Genomic DNA, 12,076 nt, shown 5'->3' with positions numbered 1-12,076 from the left:
GTTGGATTTAGTGGCAGAAGAGTGAATATGAAATGGGGGTGATAGTCCTGGGTGGAGCAGGGAGCTGACATGAGGGGGCAATGAATCTGTGCTGTAACCTCAGCTATCAGTATACAGATCAGCCAGTGTCTGCGACACAGTGAGAGATGGAATACTAGACAATGGGAACCTGAGCGCCCATATATTCACATCACCTCCAGGCCCCTCCTCCTTATTGAGGCTCCTCCCTTCTGGCTATTTGCACACTTTTCCTGATATCTCCCATTTTCTCTGGCGATTTAGTTGCCTGTAGTTTATAATCCTTTTGTCCTTATAAATCTTTTCCATGTATTGATTCCTGCTGACCAAGCGCAAAGCTGCAGTGTAAAGCATGGGAAAGGGACAAACAGCAGCCTGCATAGGAACCATGCAGTAACTTCTGGAGAGGACTCCATTCTCATGTTAGAGATATGATACGTTTTTGGGGGGTTACTTTAAATGATTTAGGCATAGGGGGCAGTTACTTCTCACATGGGGGTGATAATTTAGCGACTCCTCAGGTTCCCTTTGACTAATGTCACATTTATATAATAATATAGATACAGAACTACAGAGACCAGCATGCACGCTGACCCCCAACAACCTGAAATCCCATGATACACTGCAACTCATCAGAGAACTATACAGTGAGTATGGAAAGTATTCAGACCCCTTTAAATTTTTCACTCTTTGTTTCATTGCAGTATATTTAAAAAAGTTCATTTTTTTTTCTTATTAGCGTACACTCTGCTCCCCATCTGGACTGAAAAAAACAGAAATGTAGACATTTTTGCAAATTTATTAAAAAAGAAAAACTGAAATATCACATGGTCATAAGTATTCAGGCCCTTTGCTCAGTATTGAGTAGCAGCACCTTTTGAGCTAGTACAGCCATGAGTCTTCTTGGGAAAGATGCCACGTTTTTCACCCCTGGATTTGGGGATCCTCGGCCATTCTTCCTTGCAGATCCTCTCCATTTCCGTCAGGTTGGATGGTGAACGTTGGTGGACAGCCATTTTCAGGTCTCTCCAGAGATGCTCCATTGGGTTTAGGTCGGGGCTTTGGCTGGGCGAGTCAAGAACGGTCACAGAGTTGTTCTGAAGCCACTCCTTTGTTATGTTAGCTGTGTGATTAGGGTCATTGTCTTGTTGGAAGGTGAACCTTCAACCAAGTCTGAGGTCCAGAGCACTCTGGAAGAGGTTTTCATCCAGGATACCTCTGTACTTGGCCGCATTCATGTTTCCTTCAATGGCAACCAGTCGTCCTGTCCCTGCAGCTGAAAAACACCCCCCATAGCATGATGCTGCCACCACGTTTCACTGTTGGGATTGTATTGGGCAGGTGATGAGCAGTGCCTGTTTTTCTCCACACATACCGCTTAGAATTATCACCAAAAAGTTCTATCTTCGTCTTATCAGACCAGAGAATCTTACTTCTCATAATCTGGGAGTTCTTCATGTGTTTTTTAGCAAACTCTGTGCAGGCTTTCATATGTCTGGCACTGAGCAGAGGCTTCCGTCGGGCCACTCTGCCATAAAGGCACGACTGGTGGAAAGCTGCATTAATAGTTGACTTTGTGGAACTTTCTCCCAACTGCATCTGTGGAGCTCAGCCACAGTGATCTTGGGGTTCTTCTTTACCTCTCACACCAGGCTCTTCTCCCACGCTTGCTAAGTTTGGCTGGACGGCCAGGTCTAGGAAGACTTCTGGTGGTCCCAAACATCTTCCATTTAAGGATTATGGAGGCCACTGTGCTCTTCGGGACCTTCAGTACTGCAGAAATTCTTCTGTAACCTTGGCCAGCTCCGCGCCTTGCCACAATTCTGTCTCTGAGCTCCTTGGCCGGTTCCTTTGGCCTCATGATTCTCATTTGGTGTGACATGCACTGTGAGCTGTGAGGTCTTATATAGACAGGTCTGCGCCTTTACCAACCAAGTCCTATCAGTTTAATTAATCACAGCTGTAAAATCCAATAAAGGAGTAGAACCATCTCAAGGAGGATCACAAGGAAATGGACATGTTTTTTAAATATGATTGTCCGAGCAAAGGGTCTGAATACTTATGACCATGTGATATTTCAGGTTTTTCTTTTTTAATAAATTTGCAAAAATTTTTATATTTATGTTTTTTTTTTTCAGTCAAGATGGGGTGCAGAGTGTACATTAATGAGAAAAATGAACTTTTTTGAATTTACCAAATGGATGCAATGAAACAAAGAGTCAATATTTTCCATACCCACTTTCCATACCCACTGTACATACAGACATTGACCCAGCAGGGGGCGCTAGTGGAGCTGTGCAGAAAGGGAGCTGTAATATCTGACCCCTGGATCCAGAGTTAAGGTACTGTCACACTTAGCGATGCACCAGCGTTCCCGACTAGCGATATGACGCGGTCAGGATCGCTGGTGCATCGCTAAGTGGTCGCTAGTGAGCTGCCCACACAGGCAGATCTCACCAGCGACATCGCAGGGGTCGGGGGTCGCTACTTACCTGTCAGACGAGGCAATCCTGACGTCCTCCCGCCCGCGTCCACACGTTGCTCGTCTCCACAGCAGGAAGCCCAGCAGGAAGCTGACGACGAGAAACGGTCCTGGACGTTCTCACGCGATCAGCGATAACCAGCGGGGGAGCGGTCGGAGGTAAGTATCAGACATAGCGATATCGCTAGCAATATCGCTATAACATCACAAAAAACAGTGACGTTATAGCGATATTGCTAGCGATATCGCTTAGTGTGACAGGCCCTTTATTAAGGATATAAAAGAGGAATTTCCCTTTAAGAACAATCATCTCTGAGTGAATGTGTGTTAGAAGGGTCCTCGGGTCTGACACGCGGCCCCCCGTGGAATCGTCCCTAATAACAGGAGGAATGACTCATGTCCGTGTCCAGCGCTGACGATCTCCCCGGGGCCGGCGTCGTGTCCGTGACTGGCATTACAGAACACAATCTGGTCGCTTTCATACCATCAGATATTTTGTAGGAAACATATGAAGAATAATGTTTAGCGTTTAGAGATGCCCGGAAAGTCAGGACCCCAGTGTGTACGATCTCACCATGCATTACAGCAGCTTGGATCAGCGGCACAGTGAGGTGGGGCCCAATGTAATCTCTGTACTAGGCTATACCTGTGCTTTCACCATGCACAACCAGAGTAATAGTAAGGTCCTGCTGCCTCCATCCCATCCACTACAAGGAATGACGTGCAAGTTAAAGACTTGCCCCCGCTTTCTGTTCCGAGACAAGACCCCTCCCCTGCTTTCTGTACCGAGACAAAGACCCGAAGAAGACAAAATATTCCAGCAGCAGGAGAATCCAGTAAAATCCAATATTTTATTACAAAAGTTATATAAAAGTCAAAAAGCAACCTATCGCACCATCACCTTCAAAACGTTAGGTAGATGCGTTTTGGATGAATGTTGTTAGTCACTGAACGACAGAGATCCACCCCTGCTTCCTATACCAAGGCAAAGACCTGCCCCTGCTTCCTGTACCAAGGCAAAGACCTGCCCCCGCTTCCTGTACCAAGATAGAGATCTGCCCCCGCTTCCTGTACCAAAGCAACGACCTGCCCCCGCTTCCTGTACCAAGATAGAGATCCGCCCCCGCTTCCTATACCAAGACAAAGACCTGCCCCTGCTTCCTGTACCAAGGCAAAGACCTGCCCCCGCTTCCTGTACCAAGATAGAGATCCGCCCCCGCTTCCTGTACCAAGACAAAGACCTGCCCCCGCTTTCTGTACCAAGACAGATCGGCCCCTGCTTCCTGTACCAAGACAAAGACCTGCCCCCGCTTCCTGTACCAAGATAGAGATCCGCCCCCACTTCCTGTACCAAGACAAAGACCTGCCCTCGCTTCCTGTACCAAGACAGAGATCTGCCCCTATTTTCTGTGCCAAGGCAAATACCCGCCCCCGCTTTCTGTACTGACATAAAGACCCGCCCCTGCTTTCTGTACTGAGACAAAGACCCGCCCCCGCTTTCTGTACTGAGACAAAGACCCGCCTCCACTTTCTGTACCGAGGCAAAGACTCGCCTCCGCTTTCTGTACTGAGAAAAAGACCCGCCCCAGCTTTCTATACCAAGACAAAGACCCGCCCCGCTTTCTGTACCGAGACAAAGACCCACCCCTGCTTTCTGTACCGAGACAAAGACCCGCCCCTGCTTTCTGTACCGAGGCAAAGACTCGCCTCCGCTTTCTGTACTGAGATAAAGACCCGCCCCAGCTTTCTGTACTGAGACAAAGACCCGCCCCTGCTTTCTGTGCCGAGACAAAGACCCGCCCCTGCTTTCTGTACCGAGACAAAGACCTGCCCCCGCTTTCTGTACTGAGACAAAGACCCGCCTCCGCTTTCTGTACCGAGGCAAAGACTCGCCTCCGCTTTCTGTACTGAGATAAAGACCCGCCCCCGCTTTCTGTACTGAGACAAAGACCCGCCCCGCTTTCTGTACTGAGACAAAGACCTGCCCCTGCTTCCTGTGTCAAGACAGAGACAGCAACTCCCCACTTAATATACCAAACCCCCCCCTGCTTCCAGTAATCCATGTTGGTGTCTTTGCTGCTAGACACAGATTTCACCTTATAGCAGAAGGTGGACCTCACATCAGACAGAAGAGAAGCACCTAGTTCCTCTTTGAAGGATTTTTTTGAGGATAAGACAAAATAATCTTGAGGCTATGTGCACACGTAGTTTTAGGTCCTGCGGATTTTTCCGCGCAGATTTGGAAAAATCCGCAGGTAAATTCTCAGGTCAAAAGACCTGCGGTTTACTTGCGGATTAGCCTGCGGTTTCACACCTCTACAATGGAGAAGGTGTGAAACCGCAGCGGAATCCGCACAAAGAATTGACATGCTGCGGATTTGAACCCGCAGCAAATTCGCGTGGAAAAATCCGCAGCATGTGCACAGCGTTTTTCAGTTTACCATTGAAAACTATGGTACTGTACAACACAGCTAAACTGCTGCGGACCCGCAGAGCCTGAAACGCTGCAGATCCGCAGCAGAATCCGCACCGTGTGCACATAGCCTGAAATTGCTTACCGATAGTTTATTCTAATCTGATGCACACGTGGTCAAAATTGTTGTTACCCCTCATTTAATGACAGAAAAACCCATAAAAATAATAATTTATATATTTATATAGCGCCAACATATTCCGCAGCGCTTTACAGTTTAACAGTTTCAAAACACAACAGTCATAAGTAACATAGTTATTAAGGTTGAAGGGAGACTTTAAGTCCATCTAGTTCAACCTATATCCTGTCCTAACTTGCCCTAACATGTTGATCCAGAGGAAGGCAAAAAAAACCCATGTGGCAAACAGTAAGCTTCACAATGGGGAAAAAATTCCTTCCCGATTCCACATACGGCAATCAGACTAGCTCCCTGGATCAACGCAATATCAAGGAAACTAGTGTATATACCCTGTAATATTATACTTTTCAAGAAAGGCATCCAGTCCCTTCTTAGTAGGGAATCACTCATTACAACATCATATGGCAGAGAGTTCCATAGTCTCACTGCTCTTACAGTAAAGAATCCGCGTCTGAGAGTATGCTTAAACTTTCTTTCCTCCAGACGTAGGGGGCGCTGTTTGACCCATTTGTGAACATTCGTTGCTCCTTACTGACCTCTAGTGGCTGCACTAGGTGATAGTTTGGAGGATCCCGTCCTGATCACTGTGATAATGCATGTGACACACGTGGTGGAGCTTCTGTTCTGCCCCCTGGTGGTGGAGGAGTGAATGTCAGCAGTGAAATATGTACAGATGTTTTTTACAGGTCGGTCTTGTTTGCAGATCAGTCCAGTAAACCTTGGACCAACTTCATTCCCGCTGCTCGTGCTAATAATTCTGCTCCTTTTCCAGGATCTGACAAATGCTGATCTCTATCTAACTCTGTATTATTTTCCTAACTCCATAACAAGCAACTCCCATTATATATCCACACCCCCAATACACAGACATGGACCTTAATTCACAGGCACAGACCCCTGATGCACATACACAAACCCCCAATACACAGACATGGACCCCCTTGATACACAGATATGGACCCCCCCGATACACAGACCCCCCCCCCCCCCGATACACAGACACAGACCCTCCTGATATACAAGACACAGACCCTCCTAATATACAGACCCCCCGATACACAGACATAGCCCCTCCAGATACACAGACACCGACCCAACTGATATGCAGGCATCAGGAATCTGACCTCTCCTTATACAAATGATACTAACTCCCGAACACACAGACATCAGGACGCTGACTGCCCTCCAAATACACACACGAGGACTCTGACCCCCAATACACAGACACAGCCCCCCATTATACAGAGACATCTGGACTCTGACCCCTCCCAATACACAGACATCAGGACTCTGACCCATCCAATATACAGACATCAGGACTCTGACCCATCCAATACACAGACATAAGGACTCTGACCCACCCCTAATACACAGACATAAGGACTCTGACCCCCCAATACACAGACACCAGGACTCTGACCCATCCAATGCACAGACATCAGGACTCTGACCCCCCCCCAATACACAGACATAAGGACTCTGACCCCCCAATACACAGACATCATGACTCTGACCCACCCCTAATACACAGACATAAGGACTCTGACCCCCCAGTACACAGACATCAGGACTCTGACCCCCCAGTACACAGACATCAGGACTCTGACCCATCCAATGCACAGACATCAGGACTCTGACCCCCCCCCAATACACAGACATAAGGACTCTGACCCACCCCTAATACACAGAAATAAGGACTCTGACCCCCACCAATACACAGACCTCAGGACTCTGACCCCCCAATACACATACATCAGGAGTCTGACCCCCCCAATACACTTACAGTACATCAGGACTCTGACCCCCCAATACACATACATCAGGACTCTGACCCACCCCTAATACACATACATCAGGACTCTGACCCACCCCTAATACACAACAACAGGACTCTGACCCCCCCAATACACAGACATAAGGACTCTGACCCACCCCTAATACACGGACATAAGGACTCTGACCCACCCAATACACAGACCTTAGGACTCTGACCCCCCAATACACAGACATCAGGACTCTGACCCATCCAATATACAGACATCAGGACTCTGACCCATCCAATACACAGACATCAGGACTCTGACCCCCCCCCCAATACACAGACATCAGGACTCTGACCCCCCCCAATACACATACATCAGGAGTCTGACCCCCCCAATACACAGACATCAGGACGCTGACTGCCCTCCAAATACACACACACACGAGGACTCTGACCCCCCAATACACAGACATAAGGACTCTGACCCACCCCTAATACACAGACATAAGGACTCTGACCCACCCAATACACAGACCTTAGGACTCTGACCCCCCAATACACAGACATCAGGACTCTGACCCATCCAATATACAGACATCAGGACTCTGACCCATCCAATACACAGACATCAGGACTCTGACCCCCCCCCCAATACACAGACATCAGGACTCTGACCCCCCCCAATACACATACATCAGGAGTCTGACCCCCCCAATACACAGACATCAGGACGCTGACTGCCCTCCAAATACACACACACACGAGGACTCTGACCCCCCAATACACAGACATAAGGACTCTGACCCACCCCTAATACACGGACATAAGGACTCTGACCCCCCCCCAATACACAGACATAAGGACTCTGACCCACCCCTAATACACAGACATAAGGACTCTGACCCACCCAATACACAGACCTTAGGACTCTGACCCCCCCAATACACAGACATCAGGACTCTGACCCATCCAATATACAGACATCAGGACTCTGACCCATCCAATACACAGACATCAGGACTCTGACCCCCCCCAATACACAGACATCAGGACTCTGACCCCCCCAATACACATACATCAGGAGTCTGACCCCCCCAATACACAGACATCAGGACTCTGACCCCCCCCAATACATAGACATAAGGACTCTGACCCATCCAATACACAGACATCAGGACTCTGACCCCCCCCCCCCAATACACAGACATAAGGACTCTGACCCCCCAATACACAGACATCAGGACTCTGACCCCCCCAATACACAGACATAAGGACTCTGACCCACCCCTAATACACAGACATAAGGACTCTGACCCCCCAGTACACAGACATCAGGACTCTGACCCATCCAATGCACAGACATCAGGACTCTGACCCCCCCCCCAATACACAGACATAAGGACTCTGACCCACCCCTAATACACAGAAATAAGGACTCTGACCCCCCCCAATACACAGACCTCAGGACTCTGACCCCCCAATACACATACATCAGGAGTCTGACCCCCCCAATACACTTACAGTACATCAGGACTCTGACCCCCCAATACACATACATCAGGACTCTGACCCACCCCTAATACACAACAACAGGACTCTGACCCCCCCAATACACAGACATAAGGACTCTGACCCACCCCTAATACACGGACATAAGGACTCTGACCCCCCCCAACACACAGACATAAGGACTCTGACCCACCCCTAATACACAGACATAAGGACTCTGACCCACCCAATACACAGACCTTAGGACTCTGACCCCCCCAATACACAGACATCAGGACTCTGACCCATCCAATATACAGACATCAGGACTCTGACCCATCCAATACACAGACATCAGGACTCTGACCCCCCCCCCCCCAATACACAGACATCAGGACTCTGACCCCCCAATACACATACATCAGGAGTCTGACCCCCTCAATACACAGACATCAGGACGCTGACTGCCCTCCAAATACACACACACGAGGACTCTGACCCCCCAATACACAGACATAAGGACTCTGACCCACCCCTAATACACGGACATAAGGACTCTGACCCCCCCCAATACACAGACATAAGGACTCTGACCCACCCAATACACAGACCTTAGGACTCTGACCCCCCCAATACACAGACATCAGGACTCTGACCCATCCAATATACAGACATCAGGACTCTGACCCATCCAATACACAGACATCAGGACTCTGACCCCCCCCAATACACAGACATCAGGACTCTGACCCCCCCAATACACATACATCAGGAGTCTGACCCCCCCAATACACAGACATCAGGACGCTGACTGCCCTCCAAATACACACACACGAGGACTCTGACCCCCCAATACACAGACATAAGGACTCTGACCCCCCCCCAATACATAGACATAAGGACTCTGACCCATCCAATACACAGACATCAGGACTCTGACCCCCCCAATACACAGACATCACGACTCTGACCCATCCAATATACAGACATCAGGACTCTGACCCATCCAATACTCAGACATCAGGACTCTGCCCCCCCCCCCAATACACAGACATCAGGACTCTGACCCCCCCAATACACAGACATAAGGACTCTGACCCCCCCAATACACAGACATAAGGACTCTGACCCACCCCTAATACACAGACATAAGGACTCTGACCCCCCCCAATACACAGACATAAGGACTCTGACCCACCCAATACACAGACCTCAGGACTTTGACCCCCCAATACACATATATCAGGAGTCTGACCCCGCCAATACACATACAGTACATCAGGACTCTAACCCCCCAAATCACAGCCATCAGGACACTGACTGCCCTCCAAATACACACACGAGGACTCTGACCCCCCAATACACAGACACAGCCCCCACTATACACAGACATCAGGACCCCGACCTCCTAATACACAGATATCAGGACGCTGACCTCTACTCCTAATACACAGGATGCCGACCCCTTAATACACAGACATCAGGACCGATCCCCCCAAAACACAGACATCAGGACTCTGACTGCCCTCCAAATACATACACGAGGACTCTGACCTGCTAATACACAGACACAGCCCCCATTATACACAGACATCTGGACTCAGACCCCCCCAATACACAGACATCAGGACTCTGACTGCCCTCCAAATACACACATGAGGACTCTGACCTGCTAATACACAGAAACAGCCCCCATTATACAGACATCTGGACTCTGACCCCCCCAATACACAGACATAAGGACTCTGACCCCCCTATACACAGACATCAGGATTCTGACCCAATACACATACATCAGGACTCTGACCCACCCCTAATACACAACAACAGGACTCTGACCCACCCAATACACAGACATCAGGACTCTGACCCCCCCCCCCAATTTACAGACATAAGGACTCTGACCCACCCCTAATACACAGACATAAGGACTCTGACCCACCCAATACACAGACCTCAGGACTCTGCCCCCCCCAATGCACATACATCAGGACTCTGACCCCCCAATACACAGACATCAGGACTCTGACCACCCAATACACATACATCAGGACTCTGACCCACCCCTAATACACAACAACAGGACTCTGACCCCCCAATACACAGCCGTAAGGACTCTGACCCACCCCTAATACACAGACATAAGGACTCTGACCCACCCAATACACAGACCTCAGGACTCTGACCCCCCCAATACACATACATCAGGACTCTGACCCCCCAATACACAGACATCAGGACTCTGACCCCCCAATACACAGGCATCAGGACTCTGACCCACCCCTAATACACAACAACAGGACTCTGACCCCCACCAATACACAGACGTAAGGACTCTGACCCACCCCTAATACACAGACATAAGGACTCTGACCCACCCAATACACAGACCTCAGGACTCTGACCCCCCCCAATTCACATACATCAGGACTCTGATCCACCCAACACACAGACATCTGGACTCTGACCCCTCCTAATACACAGACATCAGGACTCTGACCCCACCTAATACACAGACATCAGGACTCTGACCCCACCTAATACACAGACATCAGGACTCTGACCACCCAATACACATACATCAGGACTCTGACCCACCCCTAATACACAACAACAGGACTCTGACCCCCCCAATACACAGCCGTAAGGACTCTGACCCACCCCTAATACACAGACATAAGGACTCTGACCCACCCAATACACAGACCTCAGGACTCTGACCCCCCCAATACACATACATCAGGACTCTGACCCCCCAATACACAGACATCAGGACTCTGACCCCCCAATACACAGGCATCAGGACTCTGACCCACCCCTAATACACAACAACAGGACTCTGACCCCCACCAATACACAGACGTAAGGACTCTGACCCACCCCTAATACACAGACATAAGGACTCTGACCCACCCAATACACAGACCTCAGGACTCTGACCCCCCCCAATTCACATACATCAGGACTCTGATCCACCCAACACACAGACATCTGGACTCTGACCCCTCCTAATACACAGACATCAGGACTCTGACCCCACCTAATACACAGACATCAGGACTCTGACCCCACCTAATACACAGACATCAGGACTCTGACCCACCCCTAATACACCGACATCAGGACTCTGACCCCACCAATACACAGACATCAGGACTCTGACCCCACCTAATACACAGACATCAGGACTCTGACCCACCCCTAGACATCAGGACTCTGACCCACCCCTAATACACAGACATCAGGACTCTGACCCCACCTAATACACAAACATCAGGACTCTGACCCACCCCTAATACACCGACATCAGGACTCTGACCCCACCAATACACAGACAACAGGATGTCAAACTCTCCTGCTCCTTATACACAGGATGCCAACCTCATATAGCAATCACTGTAGTAAACGCACTCGGCAGGTTGCAGATTTCTATGCCACCACATCAGGGTCGGGCCTCCCAAATAATGGAGCATAGACAGTTACAGGGAACAGACTTTGGGTGTCTTAGCTTACTCTCAGTGATTGGGAAAATATTGATAGATATCGAGATGCTGAGAAGTCACCCTGGTTGTGCCCTGGTCGTGTCCTGATGGTGCCCTGGTTGTGTTCTGGTCGTGCTCTGGTTGTGCCCTGATGGTATTCTCGTCATGAACTGGGGCTGTTCTAGTCGTGTTCTGGTCGTGCTCTGGTCGTGCCCTGGTTGTGTTCTGGTCG

At 49.4% G+C, this 12,076-nt stretch overlaps 1 protein-coding gene across 4 annotated transcripts in view; it reads left to right on the top strand.

Annotated features, from left to right (window-relative positions):
- The window catches only part of CACNA1C (calcium voltage-gated channel subunit alpha1 C), a 317,461-nt gene that overhangs the window by 255,644 nt on the left and 49,741 nt on the right, over positions 1–12,076 (top strand). The gene's annotated exons all lie outside the window — the stretch shown is intronic.

The sequence above is a fragment of the Dendrobates tinctorius genome, unplaced genomic scaffold (assembly GCF_039654945.1).
Source record: "Dendrobates tinctorius isolate UK_male_01 unplaced genomic scaffold, ASM3965494v1 ptg000136l, whole genome shotgun sequence".
Taxonomy (NCBI): Eukaryota; Metazoa; Chordata; class Amphibia; order Anura; family Dendrobatidae; genus Dendrobates; species Dendrobates tinctorius.
The sequence above is the reverse complement of the archived record's forward strand: the minus strand, read 5'-3'. Positions and strand labels throughout refer to the sequence as shown.